This window comes from Pseudoliparis swirei, chromosome 6 (assembly GCF_029220125.1).
Source record: "Pseudoliparis swirei isolate HS2019 ecotype Mariana Trench chromosome 6, NWPU_hadal_v1, whole genome shotgun sequence".
NCBI lineage: Eukaryota > Metazoa > Chordata > Actinopteri > Perciformes > Liparidae > Pseudoliparis > Pseudoliparis swirei.
In genome coordinates, this window is record NC_079393.1 from 27046380 (window position 1) to 27063138 (window position 16759).

General features: G+C 43.7%; 1 protein-coding gene across 7 annotated transcripts in view; it reads right to left on the minus strand.

Moving 5' to 3' along the window:
• LOC130194756 (MTOR-associated protein MEAK7-like) overlaps nt 1-16759 on the minus strand; it is a 232959-nt gene that overhangs the window by 143021 nt on the left and 73179 nt on the right. The gene's annotated exons all lie outside the window — the stretch shown is intronic.

Below are 16759 nucleotides of genomic sequence, written 5' to 3' on the forward strand. Positions count from 1 at the left end.
AATACCCTACTAGTATACTTTTTCATGATATTCTAATATTTAGAGATAGGATATTTGAGTTTTCTTAAGCTGTAAGCCATAATCAGCAATATTAAAAGAATAAAAGGCTTGCAATATTTCAGTTGATTTGTAATGAATCCAGAATGCATGACATTTTTGTTTTTTTAATTGCATTACAGAAAATAAAGAACTTTATCACAATATTCTAATTTTCTGAGACAGTCCTGTATATATATATATAAATATATACATATATATAATACACCATTTTATAGAAGTGAAATAAAATAAAATATGAAGCTGAAATAATGGTCCTTTCTGCTCTGAGCTTATGAATGAACCTGATCAGCTGATTCTGCTGTTTGTTGGTGATTGATATGAAACAATAAATCTGTAGTATTGATCAACTTTACATTGCTCTCATTTCACTTGAAAGTCTGTTTTTATCTCTTCACAACTAATCAACAGACGTCACACTCAAACTTGTTAAACCTTTAGAAGGATTCAAGTTTCACTGACTGTTGGACATCAGACCGTGGATGTGTTGATGTGTTGATGATATAGTTGTGCATTGAGTCAGTGACAGTAAAGTTCATTTTAACTAAGGAATCAGTTTGATACTTTTCACCATTATGACACGAGACGAATTTACTTGACAAGTTTTCATGAGACTAAAAACCTGTTGAATGTAAACTGTGTGGACAGAGATAGTTGAGGCGCTTGGACCTCCACTACATTCTGGTTATCAGGAGGAGGGCGCCCCCTGGTGGTGAGCTTCACTTTCACATTGCACTTGTTGACCTGCCGTGATGTTCGCGACAGGAAGACATGGACACACTTCACTGAGCCTTCCGCAGCTTTATGAGATATTTAAAGTGATGGACATTCACACCATGTCAGTCTGCTCACGGGAGTCACCCCCTGGGACACGGATGCTGCGTTCAGGGCACATGGGGAAGGTGGGAGAGAAGAGCTTCACCTTTACAAACAGTTTTCTCATCAACTCTCAGGTTGTAAATAGTATTTCTGGAAAGTGAGGTTTGAGGCTGGGTTAAAGTTTCTCTGACTTCTTTAATTATGATGAAAGAACAAAGTAATACTTGTAAATAATCAACTCCACAGTATGTGTTGTCTCATGTGTGTCAGGACTCAACAAATCCTCCACAGACCCAAACATGACCACAATATTAATATTGTTTAAAGGTTTTTAAGTGTGTGTGATGAATATGTTGGAGACAAACACACTGGTGGTTGTAAAAAGCAACAAGTGATATCAAACTGTCTCATTTCACTCTGTGTGTGTGTGTGTGTGTGTGTGTGTGTGTGTGTGTGGGGGGGGTCATCGTGGACCAGAGCTCTGCATCATCCTTCCGTCCCCACCACCTCCACAGTACCCAGAGGACACCACAGCACACTGCTGGCCTTCTTCATCTTCTTCATCAGCGTGTTCAGCCTCTTCCTGTCAGCCATGCTGCTGCTCCAGGAGACCGCGCCATAAAAGATGGCTGATGCCGCCACAGAGTCAAAGAAGGTCTTCAGGAGGGCTCCCTGCACTCCAGATGACCTCAGCTTCCTCACAGAAAGAGTCTGCTTTGTCCCTTTTATAAAGTGGGCGTCGTCAGGCCAGTCCGCCTTGTTGTTCAGGTGAACACCCAGGCATACATGTCCAGTCCCTGGATGCCCACTGGTACCGGATGAGAGCGTTGGCCGTCTTTGGTACTGGTACCACGCAGGAGGTCTTCCATAGCTATGGTATTTTCCCCAGCCTCAAGCTCAAGTTGAAGACGTGCTCCACTATCCCGCACAGCTGGTCTGGTCAGGATTTGAGGAGCCTTGAGCTGATGCCGTCTGGACCCGTGGCCTTCCTCACCTTGATCCTCCTCAGCTCCCTCCTCACCTGGATAAGGGACACTCTGGGGGGTGGAGTGCTGTGAGGTGTTGGAGTGGGGGTGGGTTGCTGGTCGTAGAGTGAGTATGAGAGAGGTGGAGGTGGGGGAGTAATCCACAAGGGGTGCCGATGATGGGGGTTGCAGCAGCAGGGAGGGATGGGGGGGGTGGGTCTGAGTGGACCGGGTGTGGGGGAGGGGGGATGGCTGGTCAAATCTGTTGAAGAATAAGTTCAGCTCATTCACCCACTGTTGGTCCCCCACAGGCTGTTGGTTGGGCCCCTTGAACCCAGACATCACCTTGAGGCCCTTCCAGACCCCACTGATGTCATTCTGCTGCAGCTGGTCCTCCATCCTCTTCCTGTATATATCTTTCCCCTTCCTGATCTTCATCCTCAGCTCCCTCTGAACAGTCCTCGGACTCTCCCTGTTACCCGTCTTAAAGGCCCTCTTCTTCTCTTTGAGCAGGGCCTTTCTCTCCGCAGAGACCCAGGGTTTTCCATTTGAGAAGCACCGTACAGTCCTGGTGGGTACAGTGCTCTCAACACAGATGTTGATGTAGTCCGTGATGCAGTTGGTGAGACCATCAATGTCCTCCCCATAAGCGTCGCTGAATACCTCCCACACAGTAGACTCAAAACAGTCCCTCAGAGCCTCCTCGGCTCGTCTAGCTGCTTCTGTGCAAGGGTGGTGTACACAGGCAGGAGGTGCACCAGGTGGTGGTCAGATCTGCCCAGAGGAGGAAGAGGGGATGATGAATATGCCTCCTTGGCAGGCACGTGCACAGACATTTTGGGGGGCAGGTGCTCAAACCAAAAAAAAGGGCACCCATCGCCAAAATGATTTTTCCAAGTTAAGGAGTTGGTTGCTAGCAACACTTGAAACACATTGTGTCGTGAGAAGACATGAGAGTTGAACAAAATGACATGTTTTCTATTAACAATTACAATTTATTTTCATTAAAAAAATAATAGGAGCCAAAAATGCCATATAATAAAGGTAGGGGAGAGCGGGGTAATGTGGGACATCGGGTAATGTGAGACACCCCCTGTATCTAGGCAAAGGAACCCATTTGTGGTAATGTGAGAATTTTGTTTTCAAGCCCCTCCCATTCCCCCCTTGCCATGAAAAAGAAGTGGGTGCTGGTGCTGTGTTAAGTATGTTTTTTCACAAAAATTTGTTTTTTGCATGTAAAAGTAAATTTTCCTGCTGTGAACTAAATCAACTTTTGTGTCAAAACAAATTGATTTAGGTAGAAAACCATATATCATACATGTCGATGAACCTCTAACATATACAACCATGTGATTGATGCGAGCTGAAGATTAGCCTGAATGGCTAAGATATGTTGTTTTTTCTAAAATAGTGGCTGTGGGGTAAAGTGAGACAAATGTTATGGGGTAAAGTGAGACAGTTTACCCCAAGTTAAGTTTCGTCTTAAAGATATTTGAGTGTAATATTACATTAAGTATGTTGTATTTGTAATATCATAAACATTGTAGAAAAGCCATCATGCCAAGAAACTACACCAGGAAGACAACATGGCGCCAAACACCCCTTGCAGAGATGGAGAGTGCAGCCGCTGAGGTCATGCAAGGACATGCACTACCATTCAAAAGTTTGGGGTCACTTAGAAATGTCTTTATTTTTCAAAGAAAAGCACTGTTATTTCAATAAAGATAAGATTAATCAAAAATACACACTATACATTGTTAATGTGGTAAATGACTATTCTAGGTGGAAACGTCTGGTTTCTAATGAAATATCTCCATAGGTGTATAGAGGCCCATTTCCATCAACTATCACTCCAGTGTTCTAATGGTACATTGTGTTTGCTAATCGCCTTAGAAGACTAATATCTGATTAGAAAACCCTTGTGACATTATGTTAGCACAGCTGAAAACAGTTATGCTGGTGATATAAGCTATACAACTGGCTTTCCTTACTTCTTCAAATATTAATCATTATTTCTAACCTTGTCAATGTCTTGACTATATGTTATATGAAATATTCAATTCATTTATAAATAAAAGTGAGTTTTCATGGAAGACACGAAATTGTCTGGATGACCCCAAACTTTTGAACGGTAGTGTAAGTCCTTAAGAAAAGCTGGAAGGGATAGAAATATTGACAAGACAACCCTCGAAAGATTTATAAAGAAAAATAGAAAGGGGAAGTAAAATCAGTATCCTGGGGTGCAGTAGCTGAGGCAAAGAGAATATTTACAGATGAGATGGAGGAGGATCAAACACTTGAAACAACTAGCTGACCAGTTCCATGGCCTTGCTCCAGTTGATTGCCGTGAACTGGCATATGAGTTATAATCTAACTGGTTCTATCTGTCATTTGATTGTTAATTAAAACATTTTGCATTATATTTTGTTGTAGCTATAGGATTTTGTTCGGAGTTACTTTCAAGTGTTTAAATAAATGTGCTTAATTGATCTTAATCTCCATGATTCTATTACTAGTCCGATATTAGTTTTGGAATGTGTAGTTGTCAATCTAGCTGTCAGGATTGTAACTATTACAACATGTGTTGTTATGGTAGTTTTTAAATGGAAAAAGTAAGTGGATCACTTTACCCCCTTGACTTCTCAGGTCTGTCTAACTTTACCCCTAAGCTGGGGTAAAGTGAGACACAAGACCACTTTTTTTGAAACAATCATATTTTCACTGCCCTTTGTCAAAAAGACATTCTGATAATGTACATTGCTAGGTAACATCCTGAATTAATGGGAAATGTGTACGTTTTACTGATATATATCATTTAAGCTCGCCTAGAGGGGAGCAAATGTAAAAAGTGTATCACATTACCCCGCTCTCCCCTACTAACCTCGACCGTTCGGTCATGCCGGGAAATATCAAACTTCTGTAAAAACGTTATAAGGCCTCAATCTGATATTTCCCAGCATGACATCACTCTTGGTTAGTAAGAAGCTATTACAAGTGTTGTTTTTTCTTGCGTTTACTCTTTTCACCCTCTGCAATTACTCATACAAGATTGATCTTTGTAAAACTGGAACAGACAAAACAAAGAGAAACATACCACATAAAACAATGTGGCACATGGATAGCATAACACCGAGAGCTATTGTTAGCATAGTTTAGCTGCTCTGTTCTAGCTGTGAATTATTGTGACATTTATAAAATGAATTAATAAATTCAACATACTCTCGAAATTGTCTAAATGGCATTTATAGAACAGATCTCTCTCTCTCTCTATTTCTATCTCTCTCTCTCTCTCTCCCAAACATGACGTCAGTAAACAGCTGGACTAGGCTTTGAAATCACTGATTTCGGGAATTTGTGTTTGTTTATTTTTTTTAGGAAACGTCGGACCAGTTGTGACGTAATATTTTCAGTTGTGGTTAATTTATCACCAAACAACGTCAGGGGACAAACACCGTCATGACTCATGACCTGTGTGTCTGATGCTGCGGGTCAGAGGAGAAGGAGGTGCACCCGTTTGGTGGCGCGAGGAGCACTGCGCGGAGGAGGAAGTGGAGGAGGAGGAGGGAGGGGCGCGGCGGGGGTGCGGCTGGGGCTCGTGAGCGCCGCGGAGCATGTCGGGGCGAAATTCTCACAAGAACTCCAATAAATGCCCTGACAGATATCCAAACACATTTGGGATGACTTGATGACAGAGACTATTTTTTATTCTTAAATACTTATTAGTGAAGAAAAAAAGTGGGCTCCAGCAAAAAGGGCACTTTTCTCATCCAGGGCAAAAGGGCTGGTGCTTGAGCACCACTAGGGGTCTATCTGTGCACGTGGCTGGACAGAATGACATGCTGCTGTAGAGACGACCAACAACAGACGGATCGGAAGCTCATTCTGCGCATGCGTTAAATGCGTTTAAAAAAAAAACTAGTTCAACCTGAAATTTAATTAACTGAGTTAACGCGTTATTTTTCACAGCACTAGTATATGTATATACTGTAAGTACAACTTCCTTTTAAATTTATTTGTCCTTTTCAGAGAAAGTGCTGACGTCAACTGCCGGAGGGAGGGGCCATTCACTAAAGGTAAGACACCAGCCAATAGCCTTTAATTTGGAGGATATTTCTTCTTTATAAGTTATAATCAGCAATAGAGCATTGTTAGAGATTTTGACAAAGGGTTTACAATGGTACAATTATATGATAATTAATAGATTCTCCCCAATTAAAATTATTTCTTGCAGATGCAGTGGAACTGTAAGCAGTGTATTTTTTCAGCAGATAAAAGAGGACACTTGTGAAAACACTATCGCCTAAAACATGGGGGCTTCACTTTGCAACAGCCAATACCATGTCTTCATCAGGATTGCTTGTGCACTTTCAAATCGTTTAATGCACTCAAAGTACATTTATCTGTGTGGCACTCTCAATCAGAAATTGGACAAGCAAGTAAACCCACAGTTGCATTTCACTGCCCATTATGTGAATATATAGAGCTCTGCACTGAAGCAGAATTTTTCACACACTTACGCAGCCATTTAAAACTTAAACAAAGTGTTCTATGTCCGTACAAAGACTGCCATTCTCAGAGCAATGTATATTCAATGTTCAATGCACACAAAGGTAAAGTGCACAGTGGGAGTTCTACAACGCAATTCGAAACTGGAAAAATATCGAACAATTAATGTCCATGTCATCTGACTGAAGTGGAGGAAGAGGTTTCTTTACTGGATGACTTTGAGTGTGACTTTGAGGAGTCTGCAGATGACATACAGGACTTGGAAATTCAACTGGAACGTAATCTGGCTGCACTGTTTTTGAAAATGCAAACGATCCTGCACATATCTGAAACTGCTGTTCAAGAAGTAGTTCAACAGATTAATCAGATCCATTTACTTTCAAAGCCATTAATGCAAAATGCAGTTCAGAAGATAATCAGTCAGCATTGTGGCGATGTTGATAATTCTATCGTGAGTGACATTGTATGTGTAGTTTAGAATTGTTTTACCTTTCTTTACCATCCTCTGAATATGCTCATTCCATTTGAGTTAATTTATCATCGAGCCACACACCAAGGAACCGAAAAACTCTCACTTGTTCAATCTTTTGTCCGTACATCTCTATCTGAGCTTCAACTCCTCTTTTCCTAGTAAACATGATTGTTTTAGTTTTCCCCACAGAAAATGTTAATCCCCATGAATAAGACCATCTTTCTCCCACTTTCACAGCCTCTTGTACTTTACCTTTAATATGGTTTATGTTCTTCCCCCTCTTCCACAGTGCTCCATTATCGGCAAATAGAGATTGGCCAATACAACCCTGGACTTGAAGGAAAACTTATTTAATCATGATGGAGAACAGTATCGGACTAATGACACTACCCTGTGGTGTACCATTCTCTACCAGGTATCGTCTAGATCAGACTTACTCAACGCTTATTTTGTGGCCCTCGACATGCCTGGTTATAAATGCATAATAATTATAATTAGCCAACCAAAATCGTGTGAAAATTAGGTAGTGCTCCTTTAATTTAACCCTCTGAAAACGAAGCCCGCTACAGTGCGTTTTGACAGCTTTACATTTTTAAAATCTGTATATCTCCGCGACAATACGTCGCCGAGATACGTTTAAAATACTGGATGAATCCGGAGGATTTCCTCTTCCGTTCATTTCTCTACCGTAAACTCCTCTGCGATTCACAGAGAAAGATAGGGGGACGAACGTGTCGGGTGACGCGGCACCGAGTACTGTGATTTGCCAATGCGGTTGTCCGTCAACATTTTGCGGAGAAGAACAACCAATGAACACCCAAGAAATCACAAGGACCTACCCACCTCCCAGGTGAAACTCATTAGCAGTCTGTCAGTCAGAGAAGCCAGAGAACACGGCGCGAACGGACTTCACAACAAGGAAGCATTTGCAGCGACTTTGGCGAGCAGCGCGGAGCCTCAGAGGAGCTCCAGAGCCACGAGGAGGAACACGCAGCCAGAAGAGATCCACTTGGACCGGGTAAGAGTCTTCACTAAACTTTACGTGTCCGTGACGGGACGTGTCGGGACGTGTCCGGACGTGTGGCGGTGCTGACTAGTATTATATTTTACAGAGAGGATTCACCAGCACCTGCAGTGCAGCCTGCAGATCCACCTGCAGATCCACCTGCAGCCCCACCTGCAGCTCTACCTGTCCGGCCAGCAATGGTCTCGTGCTCCGGAGGACCATGACACGATGACATGATGCCATTATAGTGAAGTCATATTGTAAATATTCTGTATCAATATTTGTGTTCTGTTTTCTCTCTCAACATGAATATTATGGAGAATATGTTTACTTTTTGTCATGTACAATATATTTATTTGAAGAAGAAAAAATGTAAATGGTAATTTTTTATTTGCACACACCCCATGAAACTTTATCTGCAATATTAAGTCATTTCTAAGTCCCATCTTTATCATTTTGGTGAATGTGTGACGGACCACATCATTTCTACTCAAAAAACGATAATACAAAATTTGTTTTTTGACATCTTTACATGTATCTAGCATTGTATTCAGATATTTCACTGCTTTTGTGAACCCATGACCTTTGGTAAACCAATTTTAAACACCAAAACAGTTGGTCCACATGAGTAAAGGTGTGTTTTCAGAAGAGATATGAAGAATTTTTAGAAATCGAACTTACATTTTCAGCTTTAGGGCCATATTTTTTCTTTCCACTTGTACCTTAGGTCAATTGTGCCTCATTATATAGAGAGCTGAGATTGTTCTGGAATTTTTGATGTATAACACATGGGTATGTGTCATATGCAAAAGCCTTTTAAAGGTGAATTTAATTTTGTTTGTAAAATCTAGTCGAAAGGGCTGCGTTTGAGGAACAACTCATAGAGCTGCAGCACAACAACATCCTCAAAGAAAGACACAAGGAGGAGAGCATTGACACATTCTGGATATCCTGTGTTCTGAGGAACACAAACTCTGCATTAATCCTGTGCTCAGAAAATCCTGACCTGCTTTGGATCTACTTATGTGTGTGAAAGCTCCTTCTCTGCCATGGGAATAATAAAATCAAAGCAGCGTTCCCGTCTAACTGACAGACATTTGGCAGACTATCTCAGAGCAGCTACAACTGAGCAACAACCAGATCTGAAAGGACTTGTGAAAAGAATGCAGACTCAGAGCTCTCACTAGGAATAAGTAAACAGTTGTTATATTGTTATTGTTATTAATATTTGTGAAATGCAGACTCAGAGCTCTCAATAGGAAAAGTAGCAATTGCAAACTTTATCAATGTCATCAATGCAAAGCTATTCACTCCAGTGTTAATAAAACATCAGCTTGACCAACACTTGTCATCCTTGGAAACGCAGTCGCTACACTACATTTGTGACTGAAATTGAGAATATTTGTTAAATATTCCATGATGCTTTGGAATGCATTACAAATGACTAGCAAGACAGCATATTAAACAGCAGTTCTAAATACAGAGAATAAAATGGTACAAATATATGTTAATAATAATTTGTGGCCCTTTGCACCTGTTGTGGTTTAAATGTGGCCCTCTTGGCCTCCGAAGTTGAGTACCCCTGGTCTAGATCATATGTGTCAAACTCAAGGCCCGCGGGCCAAATGTGGCCCACCACGTCATTTTATGTGGCCCGCGACGGCATGAAATAAATATGCCTTTTCTTAAAAAAGGGAGGAAAAAATGTTGACACACACACATATATATATATATATGTGTGGAACAGCAATTTAAAGACATCAACTCTAGATATATAATGCAATTATATTTTGTAATGCATTGCCCAATTGTATTCATCTGTTTAATCACACATTAAATAATAAACAAAGCAATTAGTAAGACAGTTAGATTATTTTTTCATTGATCTTTCTTTCTGATATCACATTAGTTTATTATTCCCCGAAACTCTTTTTTGATGAATTACTCTTAAAACATTTGTGTGTGTGTGTGTGTCTTTGGTTGTCTAATGAGAACACCTGTGTGCATCAAACATCAAAGGTTGCCATAGTGATCACTTCAAAGGGTCAGTGGGTAGCAGGTCCGTCTTTCAATCGGGGTTGGAGGTTCAATCCCTGCCCGAGTCAATGTGTCCTTGAGCAAGACACTTGACCCTGAATTGCTCCCTGTAGCTGCGTCTACGGTGTATGATTGTAACAGGATTGTAAGTCGCTTTGGATAAAAGCGTCAGCTAAATGACATGTAATGTAAAAAGGGAAGACAGTTGCCAGGATTAACATGGAGTTAAAGCTAGGGAACTCCTATCAAACTATTACAAAAAGTCAGATATCCCTCGCTCCAATTCTTTCACCAATATTTTTTGAGCGGAAGGATGACTTGATGAACAGATAGTGTGAACGGTGGGACTGTCGGGTAAGACATGTGTCTCTAGCGGTGATTTAGAAATCAGGTACGATTGTCTGTGAGAAATCTCTCTGGAGGGAAAGATGTGATGGTGCTCTGTGGGGCAACATGTGGACTTGCTCCCTCGTTAAGGCTCCTCTAGAAAGATCTGGGAAACTGTTGGGGTCCATAGCCACATGTCTACCACAAGCACAAGATTCACTACTACTGTACCAGAAAACAATGCCTAAAGAGTGAGAATTGCGGCCGTAGTGACGATATACAATCGTTTTCTCCGCAAGATCCTGACGCAGCCTTCCCCTCTAGCGATGACGTCACAGCTCTAGACTTTCACACACACAATCATTGAAAACTCCAAGAGGAGCTGGAAAAACACATCAAACTAAAAGGGGGACAGTTAAATAACTATAAGAGTTATCAAAAAGATGAAGTATAAAGTTATAGCTGAAGATTTTTTCAACATTTAAAAGGTGGAATGGTGTATTTAGCTTACGGCATGGGTGTCCAAACTTTTTGCAACGAGGGCCAATTGTGATAAAGTAAAGATGCCCGGGGGCCAATAGTTCCTTTGGACATTTTTTAAACCACAAAAGTTACATGAATATACACTGTTATAAAACAATTAATTTTTACTGTCACATTTACTTTTATTTTTTAAATGACAATGTAACCACTGTGATGTCTTTAGAGGACGGGATCGTGAGGTGAGGCGTGGGTGCACAAATCAAGACGACAGGCGAAGGTTTCTTTATATCCAAGTCTTTGTAATTTGATTCTTCGTAATCAAACAAAAGGCAAAACTTAACTCCACCACCCGTCGGTGTACACAACAAACATAATGTCCCGGACTCTCCTCAGTTCCTCGCAGGCTCATCAGCCTCATCCTTTTCAGCTGTGCGGCTGCCTTCCCCCGCCTGCACTGCTGAGTGGGAATTGTAGTCTTTCACCACGGATGTCCTGCTGGTTGTAGTCCCTGCTGAAACCACCGGGAGGGAATGTACCTCCCATTAAGCACTCTTCCTCTGATGACATCACATTTCCCCCTCCACTGGCTTGAGGACTCCGCAGGACCAGACAAGGCCCACAGGACATCTCGTCGTGAGAGGGCATCTGCATTCCCGTGGTTCCGGCCTGCCCTGTGCACAACACAGAAGTTAAAAGCTTGAAGGCTGAGGAACCATCTTGTTAACCGACTGGTGGTTTCCTTATTTCTTGCCATCCACTGCAAAGGTGCATGGTCCGTGACCAGTGTGAATTTCCGCCCCCTGAGGTAATAGCGCAGGGTTTCGAGGGCCCACTTAACTGCCAGACATTCTTTCTCCAGTGTAGAGTATCTCTTCTCATGGGACAATAGCTTTCTGCTACTGTACAGGATGGGGTGCTCCTCCCCCTGCTGTACCTGGGAGAGTACTGCGCCCAGACCTACTTCTGAGGCATCTGTCTGCACCACAAACTCACTGTTAAAGTCTGGAACGGCGAGCACGGGGTGGGAACACAAGGCCTTCTTGAGGCTCATGAAGGCCTCCTCTGCATCCTGGGACCACTTCATCATTCGGGGCTGTTTCTTAGCCGTTAGGTCTGTTAGAGGGGCAACAAGATCAGAAAAATTAGGAACAAAGCGCCTGTAGTAGTTGGCCAGCCCTATAAAAGACATCACTTGTCTTTTTGTTACAGGGCGTGGCCAGTCTTGGATGGCCCTCAATTTGGCCTCTTGCGGTTTGACTAGTCCCCGCCCTATTGTGTATCCGAGGTACTTGGTCTCGCTATAGGCTAACCTACACTTGCTGGGGTTAGCTGTGAGACCTGCTTCATGAAGGGCTTCCAGCACCTTCTGTACTTGGGGCAAATGACTTTCCCAATCTCTGCTATGTATCACGATGTCATCTAAGTAGGCTGCTGCATACTTGTGGGGCCGCAGGACCCTGTCCATGAGCCGTTGGAAGGTGGCAGGGGCTCCGTGCAGCCCAAATGGTAATTTGGTGTACTGAAAGAGCCCCTCACTTGTTGCAAAGGCAGTTTTCTCCTTGGAGGCTGGGGAAAGCGGGACTTGCCAGTATCCCTTTGTGAGATCCAGCGTTGTGATAAAGCGAGCCATTCCCAGACGATCAAGCAATTCGTCCACTAGGGGCATGGGGTAAGCATCAAACTCTGATATCTCATTTAGCTTTCGAAAGTCATTGCAGAACTGAGGTGACATATCAGGTTTGGGGACCAGTACGATGGGGCTAGCCCAGGCACTATGTGACTCTTCAATAACACCCAGCTGCAGCATCTTTTTAACCTCCTCCTGAATTGTTACCTTATGTGCCTCTGGCACTCTGTAGGGACGCTGATTCACTACTTTACCCGGCTTGGTGCGGATTTCATGTACAGCGAGGTGCGTTGTGCCGGGCTTAGCTGAGAACACCTCTCTGTTACGATCCACTAGCTCCATGCACTCCTGTCGTTGCTGGGGGGACAGATCCGGGCCCATCTTTATGACCTCCCTCGGTGCAGCTCCTGTGTCTTTTGGGGGTAAACAGCTTAATAGGACGTCTGCAGCGTGCCATTTCTTCAACAGGTTTACGTGGTACAGCTGTTCTGGTTTCCTCCTCCCTGGCTGCTTTACTCTGTAGTTCACTTCTCCTACTCTTTCAATAATTTCATAAGGCCCCTGCCAAGTTGCTAAAAATTTACATTCAGTGGTGGGTACCAGTACCAGGACCCGGTCTCCTGGCCTGAACTCTCTGGGCTGCGCAGGGCGGTTGTAGGACGCTTGCTGTTCTTTCTGAGCTTTTTCTATGTGCTCTCTGACAATAGGATAAATGGCACTCATTCTGTCTTTCATGGCCTCCACATGCTCGATAACTGTGCGGTGAGGACAAGGCTGTTTTTCCCAGGATTCTTTCGCCAGGTCCAGGATCCCCCTGGGTTTGTAAGAGTACAAGAGCTCAAAAGGTGAGAAGCCTGTAGAGTCTTGGGGAACCTCCCTCATGGCAAACATCAGGTAGGGGAGGAGTTGATCCCAATTACGGCCATCTTTTTCAATTGTCTTCCTCAGCATCATTTTAAGAGTCTTATTGAACCTCTCTACCAGTCCGTTTGTGGATGGTATACTGACGTTCTGAGGTGCTTGATCTTTAGGAGGGAGCACAGGCCTTTGGTGACATGCGACATAAAAGGGGTTCCCTGATCTGTCAGTATCTCTTTTGGAAGTCCCACTCTACTGCTTAGGAGGAACAGTTCTTTTGAGATCTGCTGGGCTGTAGCCTTTCTGAGGGGTATGGCCTCGGGGTACCGGGTTGCATAGTCCACTAGGACCAGAATATACTGATAACCCCGAGCACTTTTGGGTAGGGGACCCACAATATCTAACCCAATCCTTTCAAAGGGGACCTCAATGATGGGGAGGGGAATCAGGGGATTTCTAAATGAGGGTCGAGGGGCCACAAGCTGACATTCTGGACAACTTCTGCAATAGTTTTCCACTTCCTTGTGAATGCCTGGCCAGAAGAACCGCTGAAGAATCCTATCTTTGGTCTTTTCCATTCCTAGATGGGCACCAAGCAGGTGTGTATGGGCCAATTGTAACACAGTAGAGCGAAAGGATTTCAGCACTAACAGCTGCTCTGTTAATTCCTCTCGCACTTCGACTACTCGGTACAGTAGGCCATTCTTCACAGCAAAATGAGGGTAAGTTTACCTGCCTCCCTGGTCTTGGTCCACCCCTTCAATTACTCACACTTTGTAACGCATTTACTAATGTGCGGTCATTGAGTTGAGCAGTACCATACTGGCCTGTGAGTGGGGCCTCAGCTGTTGGTCTTCCTTCCTCGCTTGATGACGGCTGGTGGCTTCCTTGGGCTCCTCTTGGCCTTGTGAGGCTGGGTCCACCTCGCTGGCTGATTCTGCAGCACCGAGAAAAGCATTCACTGGAGCAGAGGTAAGTGTTAAACCAGTCTTGGACACACTGTGATCTACATTTCAGTTTAACTTTACCTCGGGGTTGTCCTGTCTCCCTCGACCGTCTCTCCTGTACCTCTCTCCAGAGCCGGAGGAACAGGGGACAATCTCTTCCAATTAAAAGAGGGACAGGCAGGGAATCTATCACCCCCGCTTTGACTTCACACATGCCTTGCGTTGTGATTAGCTTCAGCGTACAAGTAGGATACTGGCGTGTATCACCATGGACACACGACACCGGCCGTGTCCCTTCCTGAAGCCAGTCCATTCCCTCTACTAACGGTTTGTGGACTAGTGTATAATTACTTCCGGAATCCAGTAAAGCTTCCACATCCTGATTATTAAGTTTCACAGGGCAAGTAAAAGCTTTGTGCTCTGTACCCTCCATCAAGGAGGCGTAGAGGTGTGTAGGCTGGCTACTAGCGGACTCTGCTGTCGGCATTAGTTCATCTCCTTTAGTGCATTGCCGTGAAATATGTCCGGGCTCCCCGCATCTGTAGCATATCCTCGCACCCCTCTCTAGCATACTTTTGTTTTGCTCTCGCTCAGCCTGATAACGTCCTTGTATTTGCTGGCTGGTGTTACTTTGTGCAAGTCTTACGGGCTGGGGATATGGATTTGCGGGCCTTGCTTGCCCCATGGGTGGCACCTTTTTCCCCATGCGGAGCATTTCATTCGTGGCCTGGTACTGTTCCACTGCTTCCACTAAGTCAACGGCCGTAGCTGGAGCGCTAAGGCCAACCACCCTCTTCGCTTCATAGGGCAGTGCCCGTAAATACCAATCTACCACAACGGCTTCCGCTATAGCTGCAGCAGGGGTTTTACTTGGATCAAGCCATTTCTTTGTGATGTGTATTAGCTCATGCATCTGTGTCCGGGGAGGTTGGTCATTCCTAAAGCTCCAATTGTAGAATCGTTGGGCCATTCCAAACTTAGTAAGTCCTATTCTACTCAATATTTCCTCTTTAAGGGCATCATAGTCATTTGCTACTGAGCTATCCAAATCTTGAAAAGCCTTCTGTGACTCACCGGACAGGAACGGAGCAAGGAGACCAACCCACTGGTCTTCCGGCCATTTTTCTCTGGTTGCTGCGTTTTCAAACGCCTGCAGATAGGCTTCTGGATCATAGGGATAAAATCACTGGCCCGGATAACAGGGTTGGGGTTCGGTGACCTTGCATTTTGAAGCTGACTTCTCTGTAGCTCAAGTTCCTCCTCCTTCAACATGTTGGCTCTTCTTTGCTCCTCCAGCAGGGCCCGGTTCGTCTCCACCTGGAGCTTAGTGCTTTGCGCCAGCAGCTGTAGCATTTCCTCCATAGCGTTGTCACCGGTTCTCAATTGTGCAAAGCGAATGGTCAACTCACTGATGGACATTCGCTCCCACCCACCCCTCTGCGTTTGGCATTCTCCACCACTGTGATGTCTTTAGAGGACGGGATCGTGAGGTGAGGCGTGGGTGCACAAATCAAGACGACAGGCGAAGGTTTCTTTAAATCCAAGTCTTTGTAATTTGATTCTTCGTAATCAAACAAAAGGCAAAACTTAACTCCACCACCCGTCGGTGTACACAACAAACATAATGTCCCGGACTCTCCTCAGTTCCTCGCAGGCTCATCAGCCTCATCCTTTTCAGCTGTGCGGCTGCCTTCCCCCGCCTGCACTGCTGAGTGGGAATTGTAGTCTTTCACCACGGATGTCCTGCTGGTTGTAGTCCCTGCTGCAACCACCGGGAGGGAATGTACCTCCCATTAAGCACCCTTCCTCTGATGACATCACACCACATATAATATAACCAAGTCTGCCTTTCATTCAGTCAGATAACAATGAAAAAGCTGTATATAGAATACCTTACATTTCTATGAGTTACATAACGTTGCTTAATGAACATTTTAAACAGGAGTTATAAGTAATGCAAAGTGGTCTGTTATCATTACACTTAAAAACTCATTAATTTTGCCCTTATCTTTTACTAGATCTTTTCAGAAAAGCAATAGTTCGTCACATCTACAGGTTTTTCCCTGTTAATGACATATGTTACCGTTCAACACACTTCACATTTAGCTTATTGTGGCTGCAATCAACCTGTTGTGCACTGAATACCTTTTCAAGATAATATCAATAAAGTGCAACCTGTGAAAAATTAAACAAAATAAGATCAAATATTTGGGCATAAAGAGTTTTACTGAGCGTTAGTTACACTGCATATCTTTTCAAAATAACAATAATGCGCAACCTTTGAAAAACAAAACAAGTGCAGATATGTTTGAGTCATCACGTTTTACTCTATGTATGATAAAATGGGCTTTCCACTACACCTCTTTTTAAAACGGGGTTGCAGGCTTGATACGGCCACTCTCAATAAAGCTCAATGTTGAGCTCTTGTTTTGAAGGGCAACAGCTGGAACGCTGAGAGGTAACACCTGGCAAGTCGCCAATAATTTAGTCTGTCGCGCATGCGCAGCGTAACCGGTTAACGCCGTAACGCACACATTTACACGAAAGTCGGCGACAGGCATTTCGCTCTTTATTTATTAATGACTTAGTTTTATGTCCGTGTAGTTTGTAATATGTGAAGTTCTCAAACAAGGACTTGAAATAAACGAATCTGCA